Source organism: Echeneis naucrates, chromosome 2 (genome assembly GCF_900963305.1).
Source record: "Echeneis naucrates chromosome 2, fEcheNa1.1, whole genome shotgun sequence".
NCBI lineage: Eukaryota > Metazoa > Chordata > Actinopteri > Carangiformes > Echeneidae > Echeneis > Echeneis naucrates.
In genome coordinates this window covers 9,733,791-9,758,978 of record NC_042512.1, presented here as the reverse complement: position 1 = coordinate 9,758,978, position 25,188 = coordinate 9,733,791, and the positions used below count along the sequence as shown (strand labels likewise).

The 25,188-nt window shown below is 43.0% G+C and overlaps 20 non-coding genes across 20 annotated transcripts; 15 read left to right on the top strand and 5 right to left on the bottom strand.

The window, feature by feature from the left end:
- The first annotated feature begins 1,227 nt into the window (after positions 1-1,227).
- trnaf-gaa (transfer RNA phenylalanine (anticodon GAA)) lies at positions 1,228-1,300 on the top strand. Its single transcript has one exon. It is a non-coding gene; the product is annotated as a tRNA-Phe (tRNA).
- A 1,375-nt stretch (positions 1,301-2,675) lies between these two features.
- trnas-uga (transfer RNA serine (anticodon UGA)) lies at positions 2,676-2,757 on the top strand. The gene has a single exon. It is a non-coding gene; the product is annotated as a tRNA-Ser (tRNA).
- A 913-nt stretch (positions 2,758-3,670) lies between these two features.
- Positions 3,671-3,742, top strand: trnap-ugg (transfer RNA proline (anticodon UGG)). Its single transcript has one exon. It is a non-coding gene; the product is annotated as a tRNA-Pro (tRNA).
- Positions 3,743-4,147: 405 nt separating this feature from the next.
- Positions 4,148-4,219, bottom strand: trnaw-cca (transfer RNA tryptophan (anticodon CCA)). Its single transcript has one exon. It is a non-coding gene; the product is annotated as a tRNA-Trp (tRNA).
- A 1,123-nt stretch (positions 4,220-5,342) lies between these two features.
- Positions 5,343-5,414, top strand: trnap-agg (transfer RNA proline (anticodon AGG)). The gene has a single exon. It is a non-coding gene; the product is annotated as a tRNA-Pro (tRNA).
- Positions 5,415-7,990: 2,576 nt separating this feature from the next.
- Positions 7,991-8,072, top strand: trnal-uag (transfer RNA leucine (anticodon UAG)). Its single transcript has one exon. It is a non-coding gene; the product is annotated as a tRNA-Leu (tRNA).
- Positions 8,073-9,034: 962 nt separating this feature from the next.
- trnae-uuc (transfer RNA glutamic acid (anticodon UUC)) lies at positions 9,035-9,106 on the bottom strand. The gene has a single exon. It is a non-coding gene; the product is annotated as a tRNA-Glu (tRNA).
- Positions 9,107-10,190: 1,084 nt separating this feature from the next.
- trnas-gcu (transfer RNA serine (anticodon GCU)) lies at positions 10,191-10,272 on the top strand. The gene has a single exon. It is a non-coding gene; the product is annotated as a tRNA-Ser (tRNA).
- Positions 10,273-10,676: 404 nt separating this feature from the next.
- Positions 10,677-10,750, bottom strand: trnat-ugu (transfer RNA threonine (anticodon UGU)). The gene has a single exon. It is a non-coding gene; the product is annotated as a tRNA-Thr (tRNA).
- Positions 10,751-11,230: 480 nt separating this feature from the next.
- On the bottom strand, positions 11,231-11,302 carry trnae-cuc (transfer RNA glutamic acid (anticodon CUC)). Its single transcript has one exon. It is a non-coding gene; the product is annotated as a tRNA-Glu (tRNA).
- A 120-nt stretch (positions 11,303-11,422) lies between these two features.
- trnap-cgg (transfer RNA proline (anticodon CGG)) lies at positions 11,423-11,494 on the top strand. The gene has a single exon. It is a non-coding gene; the product is annotated as a tRNA-Pro (tRNA).
- Positions 11,495-13,182: 1,688 nt separating this feature from the next.
- trnap-cgg (transfer RNA proline (anticodon CGG)) lies at positions 13,183-13,254 on the bottom strand. Its single transcript has one exon. It is a non-coding gene; the product is annotated as a tRNA-Pro (tRNA).
- A 4,993-nt stretch (positions 13,255-18,247) lies between these two features.
- On the top strand, positions 18,248-18,319 carry trnaq-uug (transfer RNA glutamine (anticodon UUG)). The gene has a single exon. It is a non-coding gene; the product is annotated as a tRNA-Gln (tRNA).
- Positions 18,320-19,029: 710 nt separating this feature from the next.
- Positions 19,030-19,103, top strand: trnan-guu (transfer RNA asparagine (anticodon GUU)). Its single transcript has one exon. It is a non-coding gene; the product is annotated as a tRNA-Asn (tRNA).
- Positions 19,104-19,815: 712 nt separating this feature from the next.
- On the top strand, positions 19,816-19,887 carry trnap-agg (transfer RNA proline (anticodon AGG)). Its single transcript has one exon. It is a non-coding gene; the product is annotated as a tRNA-Pro (tRNA).
- A 300-nt stretch (positions 19,888-20,187) lies between these two features.
- On the top strand, positions 20,188-20,259 carry trnag-ucc (transfer RNA glycine (anticodon UCC)). Its single transcript has one exon. It is a non-coding gene; the product is annotated as a tRNA-Gly (tRNA).
- Positions 20,260-21,697: 1,438 nt separating this feature from the next.
- On the top strand, positions 21,698-21,779 carry trnal-aag (transfer RNA leucine (anticodon AAG)). The gene has a single exon. It is a non-coding gene; the product is annotated as a tRNA-Leu (tRNA).
- Positions 21,780-22,480: 701 nt separating this feature from the next.
- trnat-ugu (transfer RNA threonine (anticodon UGU)) lies at positions 22,481-22,554 on the top strand. The gene has a single exon. It is a non-coding gene; the product is annotated as a tRNA-Thr (tRNA).
- Positions 22,555-23,472: 918 nt separating this feature from the next.
- Positions 23,473-23,546, top strand: trnan-guu (transfer RNA asparagine (anticodon GUU)). The gene has a single exon. It is a non-coding gene; the product is annotated as a tRNA-Asn (tRNA).
- A 487-nt stretch (positions 23,547-24,033) lies between these two features.
- Positions 24,034-24,105, top strand: trnad-guc (transfer RNA aspartic acid (anticodon GUC)). The gene has a single exon. It is a non-coding gene; the product is annotated as a tRNA-Asp (tRNA).
- Positions 24,106-25,188: the final 1,083 nt, after the last annotated feature.

Sequence of the window (25,188 nt, the reverse complement as noted above, 5' to 3'; positions counted from 1 at the left end):
TCATCTATGGAGTCCTGTCACCACGACAACCGAGAAAAAAAAAAGATCCAGTTATTTCAACCCAGTGGAGTCGGAGGTCTTAATGCAGGCCCATGGAGAGGATGAGCAAATGTTTCGCCGAAAATGTAACACCGCTGAAATCCTTTCACTGTTTCACTGAAGTCCACAGCAGTCTGCTCAGTTTTTTAGCATTGTGACATCATCAGGTGATGGATCAAAGGCAGCACCTCTTCAGACTCACACTTCACTTCAAACCTTTGAGGAAGTGGGACACAATTCTGAGGAGCACAAAAGTTCACTGAGAGACAGACTCAGAGTTTCTGAGTTTCTGAGTTTCTCTGCAGTTTGTCTCTGAAACCACGTCTGTGTCGGTGAACACTTGTATGTTTCAGGAGGGGGAGGGGGGTTTGGCCATGTCACAAGTTTTTCACAGATTTGAGTTTAAATGGAGGAACCAGACACCTGAAACACCTCCTGTGTGGAGAAACTGTCAGGGTTTGGATGAAAGATACACTGTTTGGTTCTGAGCTGTTCATTAATAATCAATGAATGATCAATAATCTTCTCAGCTGTTCTGAATGGTGACAGTGAGGCAGCCTTTGTGTTTACATCTGAACCACATGTGATTTTGGAAATTCTTCAAAGCAGCTTCAAAGGAGGAGTTTCATTCTGTGAGTACTGTGACATCATCAGGTGACATCATCAGGTGATGTATCAAAGGCAGCAGCTCTTCAGACTCACACATCACTTCAAACCTTTGAGGAAGGTCATCCTGCATTCAAACCCCAGCAGCAACAACAAACTGGCAGCAGTGGGATTCCAACCCACACCTCCAAAGAGACTGGAGACTGGAGCCTTAATCCAGTGCCTTGGACCGCTCGGCCCACTGCAAACTGAACGTAGCGAGCAGAGTGGCGCAGAGGAAGCGTGCTGGGCCCATAACCCAGAGGTCGATGGATCGAAACCATCCTCTGCTATTTCTACACACCACATGAGATTTTCAGCAGTACCCATTGAGCTAACGCTACTACACGTGTGCAGAGCACAATGGATTAGCAGTCTATCTTTAGACTCTATATAGTCTAAATGCATTCCTGTGCACAAGTGCTTCTCTTTGGGGTTGTCCTGGTTGGAATTTGGAAAAAAGTTGTAAGTTTTAGTAGATCGGTTTTAGTAGATTTTGTGTTTTACCTGTCACAGAACATCCAGTATAAGTGGAGCCATCCAGCCGAAATAGCTCAGTTGGGAGAGCGTTAGACTGAAGATCTAAAGGTCCCTGGTTCAATCCCGGGTTTTGGCATCTGAGGTGGTACCTGAGTGAGGTTAAAGCTCGGGTTTTTGACCTACAAGGGTGGATGCGTCACGCTGACTGGTTGTGTGTCCAAAAGGCTGTCAACAACATCTTTCTGCCATTTTCTTGTGGCAGGTCGAACGATCCTTCTGCAGCTGGTGTTCAGGTCGCAGTCTCCCCTGGAGGCGTAGGTTCAAATCCCACTTCTGACAGAAACTACACCCAAACAAAGCCCGGCTCTGTTGAACTTCCTTCATCAGATACTCCTCTGCTCTCATCGTAAAAATCTAAGTTTTAGATAAGATAAGTACTTCCTGTGTCCTATGCTGGAGATGCCGGGGAATGAATCCGGGGCCTCATACATGCAAAGCATGCACTCTCCCACTGAGCTACATCCCCTGCATGGTGTGGTAGCTTTAGCTTTAGTTTTCATTATCAAGGTCGATGATAGCGACACACTTTTAGTTCCACTTTCGGGGGAGAACTGCAACACTGCAACAGTGTTTCTGCAAACAAGGCGAGAGAGGAAGCCTGACAAAAAATTTCAGATCATGTAAACTGATATAGACGATATAATGTATCATTAAATAACTTTAATTCCCTCCCTGACATTGTCTCACAATGAAGAATACATGGAAATCACTTAGATTAGGCAGAAAGCATCCATCTGAATCGAACGCGAGAGAGTGTGACGTCTGTGTTGGGAGAGCAACCAAGAACAACCATGGAAGCATTTAAAAAGAGAGCCAATTTAGATTGTTTCATTTGTATCTTCAGCTCAGTCCCCACTTTGGAAACTCAAAATGACAGCAGCTGTTAGATTTCTATCACATACCACAGAATGCACAGCTTGGACTACTGGGATTTGAACCCATGCCTCCGAAGAGACTGGAGCCTAAATCCAGCGCCTTGGACCACTCGGCCACACTATCATACATTCGTATAGAGATAAGAACTAAGTAAAGGTTCTCTGACTTAAACAGGTTCATTTCAATGTTGTTGAGAGATGTGAATTTGAAGCCTTCACTGTGGGACTTTGGAGAAGTGGATGGTGAACAGAACATCCAGCATTAAGGGGCACATCCAGCCAAAATAGCTCAGTTTTAAATATTCTGAGGGGGAGAACTTTTCAGTCATCAAAAATCTCACACAGAGCTCCACACAGCAACAAACACAAAACTACTGTCTCTCTAGTCCAGAGACTGCAAACAAAAGCTGTAATACAGGAAGTGATGGCAGGACCATGATTGCCTTTGGAGCTTCATTAACAGTGAGCACTCTATGGTGGAGTTCATGAGAAAAAGTGGGAGGAGTCTTTGATCTCTGTGATATTATTAGAACCTTTGTGACATCAGCATCTCCTTTGATGGGAGCGTTGTGCATGGTTGTTGTGGCTGAGTGGTTAAGGCGATGGACTTGAAATCCATTGGGGTTTCCCAGCGCAGGTTCAAATCCTGCCACCATGAGGTTTTTGCCTCATGATTCTTTAAATTAATCTCTTCAGTTCTGCTGCAGTCCTGGTCATATGGGATGCCCTGTTGGAGTTTCTATCTTCACTCCAACCACAGCACAGGAATCATGCTATGCTTTAGGAGAAATGGCAACTCCACTCGCAAACGCCCTGAACCCATAACCTTCTTGTTGTGAAGAAGCATTGCAGCTTATGTTAAAAATTATTTATTTCCTTTAAGAAATGTACGGCTCTATCATCTATGATAAGCTGCTTATGTAGTTGGACTAAAGATAACTCAGCTGTTACTGAATCATCGTAGCTCAGTCAGTGGAGCATCAGAAAGCTGCTAAAGCTGCTGAACTATCAAGGGGATGTAGCTCAGTGGGAGAGCGCATGGTTACCATGCTAGCTAGCCTACCGTAGCTCAAAGCTTTTGATCCAGTGAGACATTTATAAGCAGTTAGAGCACATTGAACAGAACCTGTTGAAGTCAGAGAAGCCTTCCTGAATTCATGTTGTGTAACTTACTGACACTTGAATAGTGGAACTGCAGACAGTGGACACATCATATGAGGGGCTCCTCTGGGATTTACACACAGAACCTCTTGTACCCAAAGTCAGAATCATACCCCTCGATCAGGGGTCTGCAACCTTTATTTATTTAACCTTTATTGCCATTATTTAGTTTGATATTGATTAAGAAAAACCAATAACATCCAACCACCACCCAAAACAGAGGTTCATGATGACCCTGTAGTTGGCACACACCCTCTGGTCCCCCTTCTTGAAGGGCTGTTCATCATTATTTTGTTTGTGTGTCGCTGTTCTGTTCTTAATGTTGGATCTTTCTTGTCAATGAAGAATGCTTGAATAAAGATCAGAATGAAAAGTAAAATTTTTTCAATAATTTAAAAAACCTTATCAAGGGCTTTTTGGTCTAGGGGTATGATTCTCGCTTTGGGTGCGAGAGGTCTCTGGTTCAAATCCCGGACGAGCCCTTTGTATGACTTGTCCAATGATCTGCCCCCCTTCTGCTGTGGACATTTTACCTCCTTCACTTTGCAGCAAAACATTTCCAATATTATTTTTTTTAAACATTGATTCAATGTGGTCCTTAACCTGCAATATGCCCTTTAAGGTAACATGTGTGACTTTCTAACTACTTTCTAAACCCTCCACCCTCCATATCATTGATAAAACTTGCTGACTTTTGGGTTTTTGTTTTTTTTTATATTGTTCAAAATAAACTGAAATAAAATCAAATGGTGATGTGTGTCCATCTAAAATAATGGGAAATAGTGATGTGAAATGTGATGTGAAGAAATTAAATGGATCATCAGAAAAACACGTCCTGCTGCACCACAGAGTCTGTGAGCGTTTACCAAAAGTGCAAACAGATGATCTGACCCTGACGTGAGTTGAACACGCAACCTTCTGATCTGGAGTCAGATGCGCTACCATTGCGCCACAGAGTCTCGCAGAAGTGCACAACTGTAGGAGTTGAAATGCATCAAAACATATTAAATGACCAAAATAAAGATTTGAAGAAGGAAATACACATAACAGTCTGTGTTTTTTGTCAATTTTTTGTCAGACATGTCAGGATGGCTCAGTGGTCTTTTGGAGCCCACTGAGAGACGTGCTGTGTTTAATCTACTTTCTCTTATCCAGCATACATCGACCAACAATGACTGCTAGAGTCAAATATCTTAACATCAGTTTGAACCAACATGATCCTTAGGTCGCTGGTTCAACTCCGGCTCGAAGGAGGTCTTTGTTTTCATCGGCCTTATCCAGCAGAGTGATGAGTCTACAGACAGGAGGTGACCACTGTTGTATCACTTTTCATGTAGAGCAGCTGTGTTTTATACTGCAAGCAGCACTGAGTTTCTAACATTCAGGAAATCCCAGTCTTCCACAAGACAGGCAGAGACAGGTGGAACTACAAAGCCTCTTCAGTTTTCAACAGCATTGTCATCCATTGGAGGACTGTTTGGAGCTTCATCAGCCTCCTCACCAGGATGAGCATTCTGGGAAGTAGTGGAGTCAGGGTCAGGTCCTATGACAGTTGTTGCATCAGCTACATCATCCATTTAACGTTTTTGTTTTGCAGAACGAATCCTCATGTTTCCCTCGATGAAGGAAAGATTGGTTGGCACGAATGGGGAGGTTTTCATGTTTGAAAAGCCCATTTTTCATGTTTTTGAACTCTGCTTCAACAGCAGCAGCTGTTGCTGTCAATAAGGATCTTTCCCATTTGGGTTCCTTGAAGTGATGGTGGTCACTAATGCAACACTCCGTAGCAGCACCACTCTGATGTACAGGGATGTATTTTGGATCTGAAAATACCCCCAACGTACGTGGCTGACCATCATGACTCTTACCAAGGTTTCTTTAGCATATAATAAACTGTCACATTAACTGTCACATGAATGTGCTGTGTGTAAATAATGAAAAAAAAAAAAAAAAAACGCCACAAATGTTCCATCAGTAACCATCAAAGGAGATGCTGATTCTGTGATGTCACAAAAGTTCTAATGACATCAAAGGGATGAAAGACTCCTCCCACTTTTTTGTCATGAACTCAGCAGTCCACATGGCTCGTTGGTCTAGGGGTATGATTCTCGCTTAGGGTGCGAGAGGTCCCGGGTTTAAATCCCGGACAAGCCCATATGTTGCCTTTCAGTCAATGAGGGTACTAACTGTTACACTATGGAGCTGTGTGAGGTTTGCTGTCTGGTTGTTAGTTGCAGTATCTTGGCAACTGAAGCAAGAGCAATGGTAGCTTTGTGGCTCATGCTGTGCTGAGGAGAAGGGATATTGTTGATTGACTGCTTTTCACAGGAGACAAACTTTGGTAGGAGGGTTAGATGATGGTCAGCCACTTACTTTGCAATATTTTCAGATCCTCTGTACATCTTGGTCCTTCTTTGTACTACTTTTGTGGTGCTGACATAACATGATGTTCTATCTGTCACCATCTTTGCTGGTCCATGATTATGATGCATATAATGATCTTCATTTGCACGTGCACAGCGTGATTATATATTTTTATCTTGGCAGGTGACCAATTGTCTGCTAGTTGGTTCGCACGACTTTGGTAGCTGTGAAATCCCACTTCTGACAGAAACCACTTATCTTCCACCTCTCCTGCTGTGAGGTGTGTTTGGGGACAAAGGTATTTTGGTCAACACTTTTCAAAGACTACAATTCCTTTCATTGCACACCTGCAGGGTTCGGTGGAACCTGAATCTTACACTGAAACTCCCTTCACATATAGACAACCTGGTTTGTCCATTCTACATGTGTGAGGAAGTGCAAGTTTTGAGCCTGTGTGCGATCTAATCAGGCAGTCAGTCTCTTCAGACACACAACTGTGAGGAGCACAAGCCTTGACCGACACAGACGTGGTTTCAGAGACAGACTGAAAGTGATTAACACAGTTATTAATGTGATAGTTTATTTTTTGCTAAAGAAAATCCTTTGTTATTTGTCTCAGTGGACTTGGCTCATCATGTTTTGCTGACTAATTGGTATTGGAGTTGTGTAGAAAAAACAGAAAGCTCTGACAACAGCTTTGAAAGCAGATACAGTCCATCCAGATAAACTTTGAATTAACCTTAAACAGGTTCCAAGGATATTTAGAGAATGTTCAAGAAGGACCAACATGGACAGGCAGGATTCGTACCCACTACAAAGATCTGACATTCAAAAACACCCACACATAAAGTAACCATTAAAGCCCTGCATGGAGTCATCATGAGCAAACACCAGCTGCTGTTTTCACCCAGGTGGCTGCTACAGGGGTTAACCTTGTGACTGTGTCAGCAAAAACATTTTTCTGTTAGGAACTCCTGAATGACTTCAAGGACTTTGTAGCTGGCCAGTACGGGGATTGAACCCATGACCTTGGTGTTATTAGCATGTATGAGTATCAATAATCTTCTCAGCTGTTCTGAATGGTGACAGTGGGGCAGCCTTTGTGTTTACATCTGAATCACATGTGATTTTGGAAATTCTTCAAAGCAGCTTCAAAGGAAAAGTTTCATTCTGTGAGTATCGTGACATCATCAGGTGATGTGTCAAAGGCAGCAGCTCTTCAGACTCACACATCACTTCAAACAGTTGAGGAAGTGACACACAACTGTAGCAACCTGGCTAGTTCAGTCGGTAGAGCATGAGAGTCTAAATCTCAAGGTTGTGGGTTTGAGCCCCATGTTGGGTGATTTTCTAGACCCAAAGTTACCCAGCAGAACTCTGCCTCTGCCAGCTGGCCTTCTTCCACGGTGGATCCTGGTGCCATGTGTTCACCAGGCAGGTGATACACACCAAACGGTCTGCAGCTCAGCTGCCTCATACACAGCTAACTGCAATGGTTAGAGTGTGGTGCTGGACACGTGTGTCCAGCTGCCAGTCTCTGGTGAGGAAACAGAAAAGTTAATGTAAGCTTTGATAGGACAGTGTCAGCTCTCTCTCCCTCTCTCAACCCAACCGGTCGAGGCAGATGGCCGCCCCCCCTGAGCCTGCCTCTTAAAGGAAGTTTTTCCTTGCCACTGGCACCAAGTGCTTGCTCATCGGGGGATCTGTTGAGTGTCTAAATAATTTTAGAGTTTTGTCTAGACCTGCTCTTTATGTAAAGATGATTGATGTCACTTTGTTGTGATTTGGTGCTATACAAATAAATCTGATTTGATTGGTGGAGCGGCAGTGGAGCATTGTTACGGTTGTAATGACACAATTTTCAAATATAACCAACCATAGATCGCGAACAGCTAGCTTAGCAGAGGATTGGTTTTGTTCATCAACCTCTAGGTTATGGGCCCATAACCACGCAACACCACTCTGCTGCAAACCACCCCAGATGGGACTTGAACCTAATAGTGACTTGTGGGTTCAAGTCCCATCTGGGGTGGTTGCACGCTGCAACAACATGTCTCTGTGGGGCAATCGGTCAGCGTGTTCACTGAAGCAGCTGTTCACTGAAAGGATGGTGGTTCAAACCCACCCAGGGAAGTGCTTTGTCTTATTCACTGGAACTTTAGTCGACACATGGAAGATTTGATTTGGAGAAGGTGTGTGTCCAGGTTCCCAGGGATGTTCTGTGGGAATATAGAACCATCCCATCACTATACACGATACACAAGATACAAAGAAGCTGGACTTGAGAGTTTGAGAGGTGGGATGCTGCATGCTGATTGTTTGCGTGTCCAGGACGTTTCAAGGACATCTTTCTGCCATTCTCATGTGGTAGTGTGGCCGAGCGGTCCAAGGCGCTGGATTTAGGCTCCAGTCTCTTCAGAGGCGTGGGTTGGAATCCCACCACTGCCAAGCTTTGCACTCTGCAGTGTAATCTTGAAGTGTTTAAATCTAAAGCTCTTATGAATACAGTGTTCCACCAGTGGCTACCATCACTTTGAGTTACTGAAGTGGGGACCGACATACAAATAAAATAATCTAAATCTGCTTTTATTAGCGGAGCGACTGCTCTTGTTCTTTCTGTAGCTAAAAGTTGAAACCCAGCAAAACATATCAAATGATAAAAATAAAGATTTGAAGAAGGAATGAAAATCAAAGTGATGAACTGTGGATGGCAGCCTGCTGTTGATCTGACTGAACAACAATGCAGAAATAACAGACAAAGCCAAATGAATCAGAATTAAGAATTAAGAATTAAGGGTTCAATTCAGTATAAAATGTCTTTTTAATCATCTGACATCACAGACCTTCTGACATCATAGATCATCTGACATCACAGATCGTCTGCCATGGCAAAAGCAGCGCAAAAGTTCACTGCAAATGCAGTAAAAAAAAATATCACTGCAAATGCACTGCAAACTCAACTGAGAGTGAAGCACTGCTGGGGTTTGAATGCAGGATGTCCTGTTTATAAGACAGACACTTTAAGCAGCGAAGCATCAGTGCTGCCAGTTTCTCTGCAGTTTTTCTCTAAAACCACGTCTGTGTCAGTCAACGCTTGTGCTCCTCACAATTGTGTGTCACTTCCACAAAGGTTGAAAGCTGTGCTTCCTCACAACAAGAAGGTGCCCTGTCCTTTGAGTAGAAAACTATCCAGGCGAGAATTCTACCACTGAACCACCAATGCTGACTGCATCGACAAACCCACCTCCAATATGATGGCAATGTAGAGTAGAGCATAGTCAATTCAGACGTCCTCGTCAACAGCGTTTGCTAATTTATTCCATTAAGTCAAGTCAAAATTGAATTAAATCATAACACAAATGCTCTTAATGCCAGGTTTGTTCGTTCATGTGTTGTGTAATCAAAGAGCATTCCCATACCGGGAGTCCAACCCGGGCCGCCTGGGTGAAAACCAGGAATCCTGACCGCTAGACCATATGGGACATGTATTCTTGTTCTTATCAGAATTGGAGATGCAGACTCTGCCCACTGTGAGCCCCTCAGCCCCAGAATGCTGGAGAAACAGGACACAGTAGAAAGGAGAAACGCCCTCTACCAACAGTGGCAAACAGCTGTCTGAGTGAAAAACCTCCCCTTGATGTGTGGGTTTGTTGGTTTGTTTGGCACCTTGACATTTCCTAAATAGCTTTTTATCTCTCATTAAGTAAAAAAGACAGTCTTCTGAAGGACGCAGCAGTCCCAGTCGTTCCTAATAACCACCAGGGGGCGGCTCCACTGGTTGTCCAGCGCCTGAACCACTCGGCCAACTCGTCATGTTTGATGATTCTCCGAAACATGATAAGAATGATAAGAATGATGAAGAATTTGTGACGTACTGTTGTCCAAACTGTATATATTGATTGATTCTCTCAAATAAGAATATGTTTAAAACAAACAAACCAAATCAATTAAACGGCTTTGCTTTGTCCTGACATCCAAACATTTGGACACAACTTTCTGACGGGCTGTCATTAGTCTGACTAAAGTTTTCCGAGCGTGAAAAGCGGTTAATCGCCAAATTTCCTTCTGCTGAACAAAGCTGTAATAAAGGAAGTGATGAGCAGGAACTCCACTGAGAGAGAAGCACTGCAGGATGTCTTGTAGCCAACAACAGAAGTGCCACTGCAGCACTCTGCTGCTCAACTCTCAGTATTATAGATATGATAGACAACATTCTCTGTGTTTTCCTGTTAATCAGTGCTGCTGATAAACTCATGTCTCATGATGGGACATCATGATGGGACATCATGAGACATGATGCACCACCACATGATGCACCACTCTGCTCACTATGTAGCTCACTATGTTCAATTTGTCCTCTGGAGTTTTGTGTAATTTTTAACCACTACATTCACTTTCTGTCAAAGCGGCTGTGGTGGTTAAAAAGTTCTGAGATTTCCACCTGCAGTGTATCAAATGACCACGAGGGGGCAGCTTGGAAAATGAAGTCAGATCTTATTGAAGAGCATCAGACTTTTAATCTGAGGATCCAGGGTTCATTGTCATCACATGTACCTTTGGGTTCATGACGAGGTGGCCGAGTGGTGAAGGTGATGGACTGCTAATCCATTGTGCTCTGCACGCGTGGGTTTGAATCCCATCCTCGTCGGTGTTCAGCTGGCTTTAGTATGTCTTAGTTGTACCCTGCTGTTGAAATGTGGTGATTGCCCTTTTTTAACAGGAGACAAACTTTGTTCAGAGTCATGATGGTCACTACACTACAGAAACTGCATGCACTCATTCATTTGAAGCGAACGTGAGAGTGTGATGTATCCATCTGTGTCGCGTGGGGCATCAATGAAAGGCAGGAAATGCCTTTGATCTCCAGTGACGTCACACAGTCTCGTTGTGGAGTTATTAGTTGTTGATTCTGCAAAAATGGTCCATAGAAGTCCAACATCACCGAAACATGTCAACCAGACGGTGTTCAAGGATTTGAGGTTGAAACCACTAAATTCTCATTATTAACTAAAGCTGTGTCTGTTATATCTATAACATTTAACATTATGCGCAAGGCACTGCTGGGATTTGAACTCAGGATCTCCTGTTTACAAGACAGGCGCTTTGACCAGCTAAGCCACAGCACCACTCTGAAGAACATCTATATACAGAGGATCTGGTAATGGAAGTGTAATGTGTATACTGCAGCTGAGGTTGATGGTAAAGTGGTTTGTTTTAATGTAGGAGTGCAGCGTTTGGATGCTCCAATCAGTCCGAGAAGGGTTTCCACATGTATGGATTCCCCAAGAACCATGAGGGCTGGAAAACGTGGTGTGTGTGCTTGTGTGCGTGTGTGTACAGATACAAATGCTAATAAAGATAAGTATATGTACCGCAAAGGGCCTCTGATATAATACAGAGATTGTCAATTGAGATTGAGACAGTGATTGAATCATTTTACTCCTGGAGATTTGGAGACTTAGAGTTTCTCATCTCAGAGTAAGTCAACTCAGAGTTTAGGGATAGACTCAAAGTTTGTTGAAAGTCCTCCCTGAAATACCCCCCAGGTGCATGATGACAGATTTATGTTCTGGGGTCAATCACCTGTATTTTTCAGTAAAAATGTTTTCCCTGACCGGGAATCGAACCCGGGCCGCGGCGGTGAGAGCGCCGAATCCTAGCCACTAGACCACCAGGGAGCGTGTGGGCACCAAATGTTGTAGTGTATGATCAATGCTCTGTGTGAGATTTTTTTTTTGATGACTGAAAAGTTCTCCCCCTCAGAACATTTTAAATTCCATAAATCCCCTGCTGTACAAGGCTCGTTGGTCAAGGGGTATTATTCTCACTTCGGATGCGAGAGGGCCCGGGTTCAAATCCCGGACGAGCCCGTTGTCATGTTGCATAGCACATTTATCAGACAATGAACTTCAAGGTGGAGTCAGAGACATATTAGAACATAACAACAGTGCAGGAGAAGGAAGGGAGTTCATAAGTTTAGACTTCTTCATTTTTAAATTGCAAAACTTGCTTAAGCTAAACTCTCCTCCATTTAAACTCAAATCTGTGAAAAACAACAACATGCCCAAACAAATTCCACATGGCCAAATCCACCAGGGCTTGCATTAACCGAGAATTCTCCGTCATTGATGGATTTTTTTTTTTTTTCTTAAAGATTTGACGCACAAAGTAAACAAATCATCATCATCATGATCACAGGTTGGTAACATCACCTGTAAGGAGAGTGGAGCAGTGGAAGAGTGCTGGGCCCAAAACCCAGAGGTGGATGATGGAAACCATCCTCTGCTCAGGCAGTGATCAAATAATAAACAATGTTCTACGTTGCTTAAAGTGAGATTACAGTTTACTTCATCCTCACACTGCACTTTGCCTACATCTGAGCTAAAGATACATACAAAATAATCTAAATCTGCTTTACTTTGAAATGAGAGCTAAAGTCTTGTGGAGAATGTGGGCATCGATCCCACATTCTGACATGCTAGCATGCAAGCTAAGCTTTGGGAAAAGGCCCCTTTAACGACCTCTGAGTTCACCGTCAACAGGTTTCAAAGATATTTAGAAATCATTCACGATCGCCTTAAATCGATCATTTGCATTGCTGACCGTCAAGTAAATTCAAAACTCAAGTAAATGTTGAGGTTGGTTGGTTGAATTTCAATGGGACTAAAACTGGTTATAACTTTTGTCCAAATTCCAACCAGGACAACCCCAAAGAGAAGCACTTACGCACAAGAATTCATCAGTGTCTCTGATTGGAGTGATCCTGAAGAAATCTGTTAAAAATGGGAATCAGTTTGTTGAAACTCTAACCAGGACAACCCCAAAGAGAAGAATTCATCAGCATTTCTGATTGAGGTGGTCTAAGTTAGATTCTAAGAAGAATCTAATGGGAAATGGGTAAAGGAAGGAAAACTTCTGAAATCACCAACATTACCCCAACTAATAGCACTTACTGCTCTCAGAACACAAGTCTGTGCTTCAGTTGGAGAAATACAAAGGGGAAAGACAAAGTTGTGAATTTAACTGATCACAATGAATCAATTTAGCAATGTTTTGTCAAATTCCAACCAGGACAACCCAAAAGAGAAGCACTTATGCACAAAGACTTCATCAGTGTCTCTGATTGGAGTGATCCGAGTTAGATCTGAAGAAAACATGGCTCCAAGAATTAATGCTGTTTTTGTGAATTAACTGAAAGGGGAAAACAGAACAGAAGTCACATTAACCTCTCATTTTTACCTCACATGATCTCCTCCAAAGAGTCTTTGCAGCCACTTCCTTGTTGCGGTGTTTGGGACACAGGAGAGATTCCTCTTTATGCAGTTGTACAGAAAACAGACATATAGCTAGATTTATACTGACCTGATGTTCTGTTCTCTGAACTGTTCCTAAAGTCTTGTGGAGAATGTGGGCATCGATCCCACTACCTCTCACATGCTAAGCGAGCGCTCTACCATTTGAGCTAATTCCTCTGTATGCATGCTAGTACAGTTTGAAATGTGGTGACCGCTTTTCACAGGAGACAAACTTTGGGAAGATATTGGCAATATAACACTAAGGGCTCGTCCGGGATTTGAACCCGGGACCTCTCACACCCGAAGCGAGAATCATACCCCTAGACCAACGAGCCATTAGGTGCAATGACTTAAAGGTCCTGGATCTGAGGGAGCCACAGGGAGCACACAGGCTTTACAGTTTTAAATCCTAACTTCTTTATTATGAAACAGTCAAATTCCAATACATTTCCAATATTCTGCCTCGTCTTTCAACCACAACCACATGAAATATTGTGAGGTTGAATGCTGCACGCTGACTGGTTGTGTGACCAAATGGCTTCAAAGACATCTTTCTGCCATTCACTCCTCCAAACCTTTGGACACAGCTTTGAGCTGTCTCACAGGTGACACAGCTGTCATTATTTCAGTGAAGATGTATGTGATATGGTGACCAAGGAACTGTATTCAGGCTCCAGTCTCTTTATGCAGGTCATCTCTCTCTCCGCCATTTACTAATATATATATATTATATTAGTATATTTGTACCAACCAGCACCAACCACTAAAACACTGTTCCTCTTGTCCAGATTCTGCAGGTAAAAGCTGATTCAAAGAAAAGAGGGATTGGCATTCCTCATCTTTTTTGCCCAAATTCCAACCAGGACCAGAACAGAGAAACACAAAGAATTCATCAGTGTCTCTGATTGGAGTGAATCAATAGATTCTGTAATTGAAGTCATCTAACGTCTAAGAAGACAACAATTTAAAACTTGTGATCGTTTTAATTGAAATTCCAACCAAGGTTTGGAAGGGGGGGCGGGGGGTGAAAATGACAGGAGGGTTAAAGAGCAGTGTTAATGGGCAAAAACAAGCAGAACTGTCACAGAACATCCAGCAGAAATGGAGCCATCCAGCCGAAATAACTCAGTTAGGAGAGCGTTAGACTGAAGATCTAAAGGTCCCTGGTTCAATCCCGGGTTTCAGCATCTGAGGTGGTACCTGAGTGAGATTCAAACTTGGGCTTTTTTTTAACCTACATTTCCAATATTCTCCCTCCTCTTTCAACCACAGCATGAAATATTGTGAGGGTGGATGCGTCACGCTGACTGGTTGTGTGTCCAAAAGTCAGGGGCCTTTACATCCCACAGCCCACACATCCACCGTATGGTTTTGCACCATCAACAATGTCTCCCCTGATACTGGAACATCAACCCAGCACCTTGACCCACATCCTGCAGCACCTGTAGCAAATATTCCCCAGAGATCAGGTAAGAACTCTACACTTGTCTTTTCTCTGTTTGCATGTGTTCTTCAACAACATTCAATAGACATGATAAGCATCTAACTCAGCTACGTTAGACGGGTTTCTGAGGAGCTCAGACATCTGGGAGAGACTCGGAGTAGAACAGCTGCTCCTTTCTGATGCTCCACTGAGCTACAGATGATTCAGTAACAGCTGAGTTATCTTTAGTCCAACAACTGCTGTCCATTCCTACCACAGGGAGCCACAGGCTTTAGTGTTTTCAGTCCGAACCACTTTATTATGAGAAAGTGTTTCATCCACTTTGGACCACAAATTTAGCAAAGTGCTTTCTTTGTTAGGAATGGGATTTGAACCCACATCTGCATTCAGAGACCAGAATGCCCTTTAGCACAGGAAGGAGTTAACCTTGAGTCTGGCACCTTAGACCACTCGGCCATCCAGATGTGTGTGTCCAGCTGCCGGTCTCTCATGAGAAAACAGAAAAGTTAGATTGTGTGACGTACAAGACGGAGAAACAACAAGTTAAAGGTTTCTGCATTGTTGTTCAGTCAGTTCAACAGCAGGCTGCCATCCACAGTTCATCACTTTTATTTTCATTCCTTCTTCAAATCTTTATTTTTATCATTTAATATGTTTTGCTGTGTTTGAACTCCTTAACGCTTTGAGCTACAGAAAGAACAGGAGCTGTCGCAACACACAAGCATTTCAAAATAAAAGCCGATTTAGATTATTTTATTTGTATCTTTAGCTCAGATGTAGGCAAAGCACAACACTGTCGTCAAGAAGAATCTTTTCCACTTTGGTGACTCAAAGTGACGGTGGCCACTGGAGAATCCAGCACCTTGGACCGCTCGGCTACACCACCACATACATCTGCTAGCTTCACTGCACTAATGCCACATGTCTCACATTTTGTGTCTCCTCAAAGCTGCGTCCAAAGGTTCGGAGGAGAGAATACCAGAAAGATGTCCTTGAAGCATCCTGGACACACAACCAGTCAGCGTGCAGCATCCAACCTCACAAACTCTCAAACAATATTTCATGGTTCTGAAACCAAAGTCGAGGAAAAGGACAGCACAACTGTGTGAACATCAGCATGTCGTGTTCATGGAACAGACCCTGGCTTCAGGTTTGTAGACAGATTAAATTTGTTCTCCAAAGAACGGAAAAATTATGAGACAGGCAACAGGCAATGTGTTGCACTGATGGTGAGAGTTGAATAGCAGCCTCATCAAACCGACTGACTACAGAGGTGATGCCCCCTTGTTGCGAAAACCAGGAATTGACTTCAAATATCCAAAATTAACTGAAAAACGGCTCTGCTGTCACAATAAACACATCAAAACTGAAACAATTAAACTGTATAGTGTGAGCACATATTCATGGGTGTCACAATATACTTGATGTCCTCACGTATGAATTAATGTTTCACTGATGCAGATTTTTTTTTTTTTTTATTCCTTTTGTTCCTGTTTTCTGCTCAAGTGATATTTTTATGAGCTCTCTTCGGTACCAGAGCATCCCTGTGACCTTACTGTGACCTGTGGATCTCATTTCTGCCAGCCAGAGTCTGTTATGAAAGATAAAATCTGAAAACATTCATGGAATACATAGAAAACAGCATCACAGAGTGACAAATATTGTTAGAACTTTATAGCAAAGTATGTCACAATAAGTAGAAAATATGTTGATAGACCGACAGCATAGGTCTCACTTTGAGCGATGATTTAGAAAATAATGCTCAATGCTCATTTTCACAAAACTACAATGGATCACCGTTTAGTTCTGATAAATGACTTTGATAAAGTGAGTAACTTACAGGTTTAATCCATTTTCAGTTTATATTATTTTCATATCACAGCATATTTTAGGCATAATACAACAAATTGTCACATAATTTCTGATTGCAAATAAAAAAAACAAAAAACAAAAACACATGTTTCTATAAAGATGAATTAGCAGAACAAAAGTCAACATTTTTTATGCGTTTTATTGAAATTCGTTGACAAAACCTTTTTTTCTGGTATATATGTCACTGACTCAAACACAAATGAGTGAGGACAAAAAACAACAAAGCAAAAGTAAAAACAAATTACCAAACATGTTACAGTTTACTTTTGGTCAACCAGCAAAGATCCTGCAGTCACCTGCTTCGGTCTTTCTCTTCTTAACATTTGTCACAACCAAACGGTTTCCCCTCTATATGGACCTCCATGTGAAATTTCAGGTTTCGCCTTAGTTTAAATTTTTTCCCACAAATATCACAGCTGAAGGGTTTCTCTTCTGTGTGGACTACCATGTGTGCTTTAAGGATTTTCTGTAGTTTAAACCTTTTCCCACAAACATCACAGATGAAGGGTCTCTCTCCTGTGTGGACTACCATGTGTGCTTTAAGGATTTTCTGTAGTTTAAACCTTTTCCCACAAACATCACAGCTGAAGAGTTTCTCTTCTGTGTGGACTACCATGTGTGCTTTAAGGATTTTCTGTAGTTTAAACCTTTTCCCACAAACATCACAGGTGAAGGGTCTCTCTTCTGAGTGAACTACCATGTGAAGCCTCAGATTGGCCTTCTGCAAAAAAAATGTCCCACAAACATCACAGCAGAATAGTTTCTCTCCTGTGTGGACTACCTTGTGAATCTTCAGATCCCACTTTTTTTTAAACGTTTCCCCACACTCAGAGCAGCTGATGGGTTTTTCATTGCTGTCACATCTTCTAACATTTGCATCACCTTCATGTATTTTCACATCTAACCGGGCCACTCTGGTTTCATTAGAATCATTCTCACTGATTTCAGTATCAGAGGAGTCTGAGACCTCTTCCTCTGGATCTGGATCTGGTTGAAGAGGACTCTGTGGATCACAGCTCCTGGCCGGTTCATTCATCTCTTCATCCTCACTCTTCACCTGAAACGGCCTCACAGGGTTCCTGGTCTCCTCCAGTCCTGGTACCTGGTCCTCCTCCTGTTCCTGTTTAAGGACTGGACTCTCTGAATCCTCCGGATCCGGACTGGAGGTGAACTCAGTAGGAACCTCTTTTTTCACCATCAGCTGCTGAACATCTGGAGGAAACGATTCAATAATGAATCCTCTTTATTAGCTACAATATGAACACAGTTATTCCTCCAGCTGCTTCATTCTACATCTGCCAAATACAGTCCTCAGCCTTTCTCACTCATAAAAACAACCGACCCGTTTTGTGGATCAGGACTCGGGGCTGCAGCAGCTCCAGCTGGCTGAAAAGCTGCCAGACTGTGTCACACCATGATTCCTGCCATCACAGTTCACCTTTTGTGTCTTACTTTTGTTATCCTTTCCAAAATTTTATTTGATGGCACAGAGGGACCCGAGGCACTAATAAAAAAAGAAGGGGGGCCTGAAAGTGTGACTTGGTTCCCATCGTTCATATTAAAGAGCCGTTCAAGAGACTCTCTGTGATCAGCTTAGGGTTAGCTGTCATGTTTCTAAAAGCATGTCTGAGGAAACAATGCGTCAACAAGTGTTGAAGGCTTTTGATGGTGTAGTGGTGGTCAGTCATCATTGGTGCTTCATCTGTAGAATTCTCGCCTGCCAGGCGGGAGGCCTGGGTTCAATTTTCTGGAATGTAAAACTCAGCTGCTCTCCATGAAAAGCAGCAGTCAGCTCTGCCTGGATACAACAGTGGTCAGGGCTGTATGATGTATGTTTATACTGAAACACTGACAGCTCTCCTTTATTTTACATTTTCTTGCAAAAGAAAAAAAAAACACAGAGCACACATTCACCATATAAGAAGTGGAGACGGTTTGGCTCCATCACTGACATCCCTCGACACTGGAACCTCGAGTTAGCACCTTTGATAAAGCTCAGCTAACAGTCCTGTGGTTCCATGGTGTAATGGTTAGCACTCTGGACTTTGAATCCAGTGATCTGAGTTCAAGTCTTGGTGGAACCTCTCTCTCTTCTGATTTAGTGGGATAGTAACTACAAATAACTTCCCCCCAAAACAGGGATCCAACCCTGAGCAGAGAGGAGGCTTCATGAAACAGTTTCTCTTTTCACCTGCTGCAGTAGCTCAGAGCCTCTGTGGTTCAGGAAAAACAACAGACTAAAGAAAGACATTTCAGGTGCATGTAATTACACTGAAATAATATAATTTGATTTATTTCATTTTATTCCATTCAGAAAGTAAAAATAATATATTTTATGACATCATTACACACAGTGACATATTTCAAGTGTTTATTTCTTTTAATATTGATCATTGTGACCTCCAGCTGATAAAAACCCAAAAGTAGTTTATTTCAACAACATTTGACTTCACCCACAAGGAACTGTTGGGATTTAAACACAGGCTGCTTTAACAAAGTTTGTCTCCTGTGAAAAGCAGTCAATCACTAATTTCCCCTCTATGCAGCACAGCATGAGCCACAAAGTTACTGTTGCTTCACTTTACAAGATACCGCCAATAACACAACCAGCCAACCTCACACAGCTCCATATAATAAGAGTTAGCTCCCCTGATGACTGCAAGGCAACAGCTGGGCTCGTCCAGGATTTGAACTCTGAGTATCCGGTTCCAGAACAGCAGACAGGAGCTGGTTCAATCAACATTTATGATAATTCTAGCTAGAACAGCAGACTGGAACATGGATAAGTCAATGTGTCTCTGTGGCGCAATCGGTCAGCGCGTTCGGCTGTTAACCGAAAGGATGGTGGTTCGAGCCCACCCAGGGACGATCTTTGTTTTTAAGCTGATTACAGCCACTACATGTTGATGTAGTCTTTCCTCTACTTTGGTTTCACCAGAACCATTAAATATGGTATAACCTGTAAAACATAACTGCCCAACCACGAAGCGGTTAATTTTTCAGCATCTGTCGTCAGAATGGCCGAGCGGTCTAAGGCGCTGCGTTCAGATCGCAGTCTCCCCTGGAGAGAGTGCTGCTACGGTTTTATCGGTGTTAGACATTTTAATTTCTGGTGATGAAGTCACACAGCCCCCCATGTTCTCCGAATGGACCCCTGGAGGCGTGGGTTCAAATCCCACTTCTGACAGAAGTGGCTTTTCTTTCATCTCCACTTAACCCCCTCAGGGACCACCTCTGATGCCAAAAACCAGAAGCCTTTACATCTCCAGTCTAACACTCTCCATTTGGGTTACTTGAAGTGATGGTGGCCACTGATGCAACACTCCGTAGCAGCACCACTCTGATGTACAGGGATGTATTTTGGATCTGAAAATACCCCCAACATATGTGGCTGACCATCATGACTCTTACCAAAGTTTCTTTAGCATATAATAAACTGTCACATTAACTGTCACATGAATTTGCTGTGTGTAAATAATGAAAAAAAAAAAAAAAAAAAAACGCCACAAATGTTCCATCATGACATCAAAGGGATGAAAGACTCCTCCCACTTTTTTGTCATGAACTCTGCATTCCACATGGCTCGTTGGTCTAGGGGTATGATTCTCGCTTAGGGTGCGAGAGGTCCTGGGTTCAAATCCCGGACGAGCCCATCTGTTGACTTGCAGTCATTAGGGGAGATAACTGTTACACTATGGAGCTGTGTGAGGTTTGCTGTCTGGTAGGCTATGTAATTATTTAAGATTGAACATCTTACATTACTGTTTGATAAATTTGGTGACAACTGCACTTTGGGTCCATTTGGAGAACATGGGGGGCTGTGTGACTTCATCACCAGAAATTAAAATGTCTAACATCGATAAAACCGTAGCAGCACAAATAAGAATTTTTGCAGCGCAAACAAACGGTACCATTTCGCGTCCATTCGGAGTGGATGCTCACCATTTTGCATGCAATGGTGGTATAGTGGTGAGCATAGCTGCCTTCCAAGCAGTTGACCCGGGTTCGATTCCCGGCCATTGCAGTTTAACTGTGTGTCTACAATTTAACTTGAGATCCTGTAGATCTCATGCCAATGGTGCCCAACTGGTCTACAGACCAGGAGGAGGATGAAACTGTTCTATCTATTCAGCTACAGTCATTCTGTTACAGTAGGTACACACCCACAACAACACTCACACACATTGTTTAACACATTCTAAGAACAAGTCATGGACAGTGGTTGGCCTGTCCATGACCCTGGTAACTGGCCAGTTATATTCAGTTTACGCCAAGTTGGTGGGTTCAAGCCCCATACTGGCCACATGCAACCTCTCAAAACTTGATTTCTTCTCTCTCTCCTCTCTGTCTGTATGAAACCCCATAGACTTCAATACACTCTGACTTCATTTTCCAACCAGTGGAGCCGCCCCCTGGTGGTTATTAGATAGACTGCAGGTGGAAGAGAGAGAAAGTGGATGTGGTGGTTAAAAATTACACAAAACTCCAGAGGACACTGCGACCTGACCGTAACGAGCAGAGAGGCGCAGCGGAAGCGTGCTGGGCCCATAACCCAGAGATCGATGGATCAAAACCATCCTCTGCTGTTTATACACACTACATGAGATTTTCAGCAGCACTGATTAACAGGAAAACACCGAGAACTCTGTCTGTCATATCTATAATATTGATCATTGTAACCTACAGCTGATGAAAACCCAAAAGTACTTTTTTTCTACAACATCTGACTTTAGCAACAAGGAACTGCTGGGAGACATGAAGACTGTGCAGTTAAGTGACTGGTCAGAGAGAGTGCTGTGTCCTTTTAATGAAACTTATATGAATTTAACTCAACAACCTTAAACTTTATCAATGAGACACTGAACCCAAGATCTCCTGTTTACTAGACAGGCGCTTTGACCAACTAAACCACAGCACCACTCTGATGTACAGGGATGTATTTTGGATCTGAAAATACCCCCAACATACGTGGCTGACCATCATGAGTCTGAACAAGGTTTCTTTAGCATAAAATAAACTGTCACATTAATGTCCTGAATGTGCTGTGTGTAAATAATGAGGTTCATCAAAACAAAGTCAGAACCAGAGCTCAGGCTGTTGGTACACAAACAAAGAAAGGCATACTTGTGGATTCACAAGATTATATCAGGATCTGACCTTTTCCTGTTCCATCAGTAACCATCAAAGGAGATGCTGATTCTGTGATGTCACAAAGGTTCTAATGACATCACAGAGATCAAAGGCTCCTCCCACTTTTTAGTCATGACCTCCACAGGAGAGTGCACTCTGTTAATGAAGCTCTGAAGACAAACATGGTCCTGCCAGATACCTTTGAGTTCTGCCAGACAGAAGCAACAACAAAACTGGAACTATTTGGACTGAACTGGATTTGAAACCTTCACTGTTGGACTTTGGAGAAGTGGGTGGTGAACATCCAGCATGAATTTAGACAGTCATACAGCGGTAGTGTGGCCGAGCGGTCCAAGGCGCTGGATTAAGGCTCCAGTCTCTTTGGAGGCCTGGGTTCAAATCCCACCACTGCCAGTTTGTTTCTTGTCAATGGAAACCAATCCACTAAGTCAGGCACTTTTCATCTCCCTGTGAACAAAAGTTACAGTGACAGATGATACCAACACCAGCTGGGCTGAAATGAGAAACATCACAGTCAGCCTTTTCAGACCCAGGTAGGGTTGGAGATGTCCAGATGTCCCCAAACACACGCTCTCCCTGCAGGTTTGTCATCTCCAGTATAATTCCCTCAATGAACTCTGGGAAAAAGAGTTGGAACCTGTGCTGGAAGCTCTACCGACTGAGCTAGCCGGGCTGCTAGAAACTCAAAACATCCTCCAAAAAATCGCCACACAGAATCAGCATCTCCTTTGATGGTTACTGATGGAACAGGAAAAGGTCAGATCCTGATATAATCTTGTGAATCCACAAGTATGCCTTTCTTTGTTTGTGTACCAACAGCCTGAGCTCTGGAACATTTAATTAAAGAATAAATTTTGATGACGGTTGGAAACGTCTGTTTATTGTTTATCACTTGTTAGGATCCCCGTTAGCTGTCACTGAGGCAGCAGCTACTCTTCCTGGGGTCCAAATGAAAATGCACATCTGCAGTCAAACAGGTTCAGGTAGATGCAGAGTCCTACATTAAAACAAACCACTTTACCATCAACCTCAGCTGCAGTATACACATTACACTTCCATTACCAGATCCTCTGTATATACATGTACTTCAGAGTGGTGCTGTGGCTTAGCTGGTCAAAGCGCCTGTCTTGTAAACAGGAGATCCTGGGTTCAAATCCCAGCAGTGCCTCGTTCATAATGTAAGATGTTGTAGTTAGACACTTGCACATGGGAAGTGCATGTTCTACCACTGACCTACACCCTCTGCATGGGCTGGCAGCATTAGCTAACCAGATAGCTTCTGAGCTCCTGCAACACTGATCTGTCTGATGAAGCCTTTTGGATGAGATGAGGACATTGATGATGCTGCTGAATTTAGGTCACCTGCACTTATGTCAACAGTCAGAGCTCCATACACAATAAGAGTACTGAAGAAAAATACTTTAAACATGAGCTCTGTGTCACATTCATGCAGCTTGTGTAGAAACAGTTCATTCCATCAGAATGAACCTTCACCTGTTAAGGTAACAGTTTGGTAACAGTTGAGGAGGAAACTATCCAGGCTGGAAAATGTTGAGTCACGGGAGCTTTCCTGTGTGTGGGTGTTGTGGCTGAGTGGTTAAGGTGATGGACTAGAAATCCCCGTGCAGGTTCAAATCCTGCCAGTAACGGTTAGTTTTTTTAAATGGACCAAGTTTCCCATTTGGGGAGAGATGCAGCATGTTTGAGAATCTCTGTTATCTGCACAGCCTTAAAATATGACACAGCTGAGTGCTGTTGTTCGGACTCTAAGAGGAGGAGAGCACTCACTGGTGCTCAGTTATCATTATCAAGGCCGGTGATAGGGACACACCTTTAGTTCCACTTCCAGGTCATGGAAGCAATAATGAGAAGTCATTTCTACTGTGTGCTGTGCTGAAATAGCTCATTTGGGGGAGCGAACAAAAGGACCCACAACAGCTGCTGAAACCCAGGATTGAAACAGGGACCTTTAAATCTTTAATGTAACGCTCTCCCAAACAGGCAGGATCTCTGTGAGACACAAAAGGAGCAACATTTAGGATAGTTATAGCTGGAACAGCAGGCTGTAACAGGAACTGGTCATCATGTCTCTGTGGCGCAATCGGTCAGCGCGTTCGGCTGTTAACCGAAAGGATGGTGGTTCGAGCCCACCCAGGGCCGATCTTTGTTTAATTCACTGGTATTATAGTTCACACATGGAAGACCGGAGGATTTTTAAGCTGATGCTCAGTTATCTCCATCTAGTGGACAGATGGTAGAAGTTGATTCCTGAAAAGAGGAAGTGACTTTTCCTCAGATCAAACTGTTGAAGGAGAACGAGCAGCTTCTTCCTCACTGACTCACTCAACCTCTGTCTCCTGGGTTTGGATTTAGGTCTGGGTCTGGGTCTGGGTCTAAGACCAGGTGGGCCTGCTCAGAGTCTCTGTGTTGGATGTGAGCTGCTGAAATCTCTGAACACCATGACACAGATAATATCAGTCTGATGTGTCATCTGTAATCCAGATGTTGTCAGCAACAAACAGATGTTCCTGACAGAAGCTGTGCTGATGATGATTCTGGATATAAACTGGGAGGAAATAACTTTATTCTCCTTTAGTTATTCCACGAAGGAAGTGAAGTTACATTACGTGATGTTTCTCTGCCCAGCTCCTCGTTAGTATAGTGGACAGTATCTCCGCCTGTCACGCGGAAGACCGGGGTTCGATTCCCCGACGGGGAGAGCACGTGTGTTTTTCTTTAATAGCTCAGTGACAGAAGTTAACTCTCTCTGCTCAGCGGCGTCCCGCTCGCAGACAGCAGTTTTATTTTGAAAATCAACCGGATTCTCTTTGCTTTAGAAAGTCCAACTTCCTGCCTGTCTCATGTAAAGACAGAACAGCAGATGAGTTAGTTAGATCATCTCGGAGTAGTTAAGTGCGTGCACCCCAAACTCTAAACTACGGTGGCCGGTAAGTGCAAAACAAAATTACAAAGTGCGAAACACTTTTACAAAGCGTGAAACAAATTTACATGTTGAGAAACATTTTTACTTTAATTAAACAAATTTACATTAGAAAAAAACTTTTACCACAGACAACATTAATTTATATTTTTAAAAAAGACTAATTTACAAGTGGCAGAACACTTGTACAAATCCCGAAACAAATTTCCAAACGACAGAATCTTCCGGAAGGGGAATGTACCAAATGCCGGAAGTGATCCAGAAGAAGATTGACTGTGAGCTCAAAAAGTTTGTATCAGTTTGTGTGGCGGGAAAACTTTGCAGAGTGAAAGTTTATGGCAGCATTGATTAAATGATGTTTTGGCCGTTTTGTGGAAACAACTTGAGCCAATTTACGCGGTTGTGTTTTCCGTGCGGACGATCTGTAGAATGTTTAACGTTGATGAACGGACCAGACGGAAGGAGCACGCGCACAGCAGACATCTAATAAACAGCCGGAAAATGCTAAACAAGCTAAGTGTAGCATCGCGCTAACTAGCTGAAGCCGCTGTCAGACATGCAGTGAATTAAAGTGCACCGTTTCATTTAGCAGCCAATCGTTGTCTTCACGGAATAGCAACGCGTTTAGTTAGTATGCGTTGCTAGTATTTATTTTTTATTTTAGGCTTACAGTTGTGCTAAATGCACAATTGTTGCTGATTGTTTTAGCTGCTGCTAACTTTCTGTTTTGATACGGAACTCCGTTCATTCCAGCAGAACAACCATGAACATCATATAAACAATTCATGGAGGACAGAAAGTCAAAGTCAAAAGAACTGTGGGCCGAAAGGAAACAGGTCCAGGTACGTGTGTGGATATATC